Source organism: Tiliqua scincoides, chromosome 3 (genome assembly GCF_035046505.1).
Source record: "Tiliqua scincoides isolate rTilSci1 chromosome 3, rTilSci1.hap2, whole genome shotgun sequence".
Lineage (NCBI taxonomy): Eukaryota > Metazoa > Chordata > Lepidosauria > Squamata > Scincidae > Tiliqua > Tiliqua scincoides.
The window spans coordinates 156,467,074-156,471,150 of NC_089823.1; the positions used below are offsets into that span (position 1 = coordinate 156,467,074).

Consider the following 4,077-nt stretch of genomic DNA (forward strand, 5'->3'; position numbering starts at 1 on the left):
AGGAATTGGAAAACTTTTTGAAGGTTAAGGCGAATATCTTGGCTGTGTTCCAGAGATCACTTGAGGTTGCCAGCAAGCCCTATATTGATTTGTATGGGTCCTGATTGCACACCTATTGGGTTTAATATGCATCGACAATACCAAAGTTGATAGGATTAAAGCCATTCATTAAAAAAGGGATCAACAAGAGTGACAGGATTAGAGCTATTCAGTTAAAAAACAACACCCAGCACAGACAGTGGAGGCCCTGCTAATTGGCAGGCTTGGTGGAACCGGTGATTTGGCAGACAGCAGGGTTTCAAATGAGCAGGTGTTTAGCTCTGAAAGGTGATTAGTACTGACTGTACCCAGCAGCTGACTGTTTAGCTATTCCACTCACCTCCTCCTGGCTTTTGAGGCAAGTGACTGTACATATTTCATTCATTTGCACTACATATTTCAATGACTGCATAAGAAAGTTCAAGCATTCCATACTGAGAGTCATGCTCTCTCTCCATAGTAGCTTTGGTAGTGACTCATTTCTCCCTCCCCTCCATGATTCAGTTTAGGACAAATTGCAAAAAAGCAAAAAGGCAAGGGATAAAAAAGAGCATCAACATTACTGGATCTGCTATTGGTAGCTTTGGTAGTGACTCATTTCTCCCTCCCCTCCATGATTCAGTTTAGGACAAATTGCAAAAAAGCAAAAAGGCAAGGGATAAAAAAGAGCATCAACATTACTGGATCTGCTATTGTATTGCTCCCTTCTGAATGGCAAGCCTGCCACCCTTGCCTTAACTTCTAAGGTGGAAAAGGATGTAAAGAGTTGCCATTACTTCTGATATACTTTATTAACAGGAACAGTACAGAAACATGATAGCGTGACAGTTTTATTGATCCTTTGGCATCGTATAGTGAGATCGCATCGCTGACAACTCCTCAGATACAACAAAGCACAACACAAAAATTTTCTGTTTAAACAACGCTGATGGTACGATTGTCTGGAGTAGTGGTTCCCAAACCTTTTAGCGACAGAACCCACTTTTTAAAATAAAATGCTATCAGGACCCATGTAGCTTTACTAGACTAAAAAAAAAGTTTCACTTTACCAGTGCAAGCCTCTGTTTTTATCCTTCTTTTTACTGTGTTGGGGAGGGCACCTTCTGGAGCTTTTGTTGAGGTCCATGTTCATTGGATTGGGACCATTCTGGTCAGGGCCAACCTTTGGAGCTGCAGGGCCCAATTGGAAACACTTTTGTGGGGCCCTCTGTAATTAACAGGGCTACCCTATTATTTTTTTTTAGCTCTTAACTTGAATGGAGCCAGACCAAGAAAAAAAACCTGCTACTTCTGTACAGGTGCATAGAACTCCTTTACCTTTAGTAGTTGTGTAGAATAGACAGCAACTGTTACCCTGCACATGCCCAATCTCATCTGATCTTGGAAGCTAAGCAGGGTCAGGCCTGGTTAGTACTTGGATGGGAGACCGCCTGGGAATACCGAGTGCTGTAGGCTTATACCATAGTCTTTCGAGACTGAAGGTTGCCAACCATTTATGTGTAGAATAGGCACTAGGAAGCCGAAGGGAAGGAGGAAAGGTGCACCCAACCCGCAGTGCTCCCCAACTCTCACCCATCACTGCCTCATCTACAACAGCCTGCTTTGGAGCAAGATAGAGCTATGGAGCTGGGAGATGCAAGGGCAGGAAAGAGCGAGGCATGCATGCTGCTGCCTGCCTGGCACCAATTTTGGGTCAATTGGAAGAAATTGCCCCAACTGCCTAAAAGCCAGCCCTGATTTTGGTGACCTTGCATTCCCCTTTGCCTGCAATAGGAGATAAGGTACATTTGCTTACTGATGAGTAAGTGCACATGTGTGGCTTGGTTTTGCTTTCCTTAGGGCTCGATACATTTGTCAGCTTGGAGGGGGGAACACAAAGTGTTCTTGGGTCCATTCTGGTAGCATTGCTTTCCTCTGAACCTTCCCTGTGAAGCCTGTTACCTACTCATCTTAATCATGCAGTGAAGCTCAGTTTCACTTTCCATAGGGCTCAATGCATTTTCCTTGTCAGCTATCAGCTTGTCAGTTTCATGACCCACCAACAATCAGGTCAGTGGGTCTGATTTGGGCAACACTGGTCTGCAGATTCATGAGGTAGACTTCCAGACACAGAGTCATTTGTCCTGTGCAACAGCCTGGAGAAATGCATCTATCTATTGCACACAAAATACAGGCAACTCAAATCTTAGCACTAGTACAGTTGTTCAGGACATCCAATGAGATGTTTTTGATAAGCTAAACATAAGCTAAACACTGGCATAGTAGTCCTTCAGTCTGCTAAATTCTTATTCGTATTCAAGGTCTTAGAGCCATACTGTCGGGTCTCTTTATCTGCAGATTCGAGATCCATGAATTTGACTATCTGCAGGGTCGACCTGAGCTGAACCCTCCAGAGGGGACCAGACCTGTGTCTGGAGGGTGTTCTGAGGCCTTTGAGAGGCCTTAAGGTCACTTCCAGTTTTGGGGGGGAAACCCAAAGTGACAATTTAGGCCATTATTAGGCCTTTAATTCTCTCTGCTCCTTAAGGGGCCAGCAACAGGGCTTTCCCTGGCTGGTGGGTCACAACCCACCAGTTTGGGAACCACTGCCCAAGACTAGTCAATGGATTAAACATGTGGGAAAGTTCTATTAATTCCTCTGGAGAAATCTCAAAAGATCTTGCTCAAAAGTACATTCTCCTCTTTTTTTTCAGAAAAGGGCAAGTAAAATGAAAACAAAAACTCACCCACTATTTTCTTGTTCTACAAGGTAAATCCTCAGCTTCTTTCTTACAAAAACAAATGGGGCCTGAAAGGCCTGAATGGCTCCTATGGTATTTGATTCAGTCATGCCCATAGGCGTTTGTGTCATGACGAATGAAAATGGACCGGAAGCAACCTGATTCTGTTCAATTTCCCATTCATTCCCAAATGAATCTCTATCCCTATTTATTTCTAATGGTGTCATTAGCATGCATTCATTCCTAAGGACATTTTTTTTATGGAGTAGTTTTCCCCATCAGCAGGAAAGGAAAGATGTGGCAATACTGCATTGACATTAGCTTGCACTTAAGAATAATTACTCCTTTATTTAACCAGCAGGCACTCTAGTTCCTTCTAATGGTGGTCAGTCCAACAAAGTGGTCCATGAAGAGACATGTGTCCATGACTGAACTGCTCCTCTTTCCTCCAAAGACCTCCTCTCCTTGTACTCTCTCATTCTACTTACATTACCATCAATCCTCTGATTTCTCTCTTGTCTTCATTCCCCATACCCAGTCTGTCACCAGATCATGCTATTTCTCCCTTTATAGTATTACAAGAAATAGTCCTACTTCTCTACCCCTTTGGCAAAAAATCTAATTCTTGCCCTGGTCATCTCTTAAAGTCTTGCATTGGTTCATCTTGGACCCCTCCCTTCCATCCATCAGTCCACCAAAAGCTTTCACTGCTCATCATGCCAACCACATCACTCTCGTCCTTATATTTGTTTTTCTATCTAGTCATGGATCCAGCACAACCCCCATGGGCCTTCCCCCCTTTACCTCTCAATTCTTATATGTGATTACATGACTGCTCCTTTTCTTTGCTCCGCTAGTTCCACCTCTTAAACTAAGAACATAAGAACAGCCCCACTGGATCAGGCCATAGGCCCATCTAGTCCAGCTTCCTGTAACTCACAGCAGCCCACCAAATGCCCCAGGGAGCACACCAGATAACAAGTGACCTGCATCCCGGTGCCCTCCCTTGCATCTGGCATTCTGACATAGCCCATTTCTAAAATCAGGAGGTTGCATATACGCATCATGGCTTGTAACCCATAATGGATTTTTCCTCCAGAAAATTGTCCAATTCCCTTTTAAAGGCGTCCAGGCCAGATGCCATCACCACATCCTGTGGCAAGGAGTTCCACAGACCAACCACACACTGAGCAAAATAATATTTTCTTTTGTCTGTCCTAACTCTCCCAACACTCAATTTTAGTGGATGTCCCCTGGTTCTGGTGCTATGTGAGAGTGTAAAGAGCATCTCTCTATCCACGTTATCCTTCCCATGCAT

At 44.0% G+C, this 4,077-nt stretch overlaps 1 pseudogene; it reads left to right on the top strand.

Annotated features, from left to right (window-relative positions):
• Nucleotides 1-1,377: 1,377 nt before the first annotated feature.
• LOC136647164 (5S ribosomal RNA) lies at nucleotides 1,378-1,494 on the top strand (annotated as a pseudogene).
• Nucleotides 1,495-4,077: the final 2,583 nt, after the last annotated feature.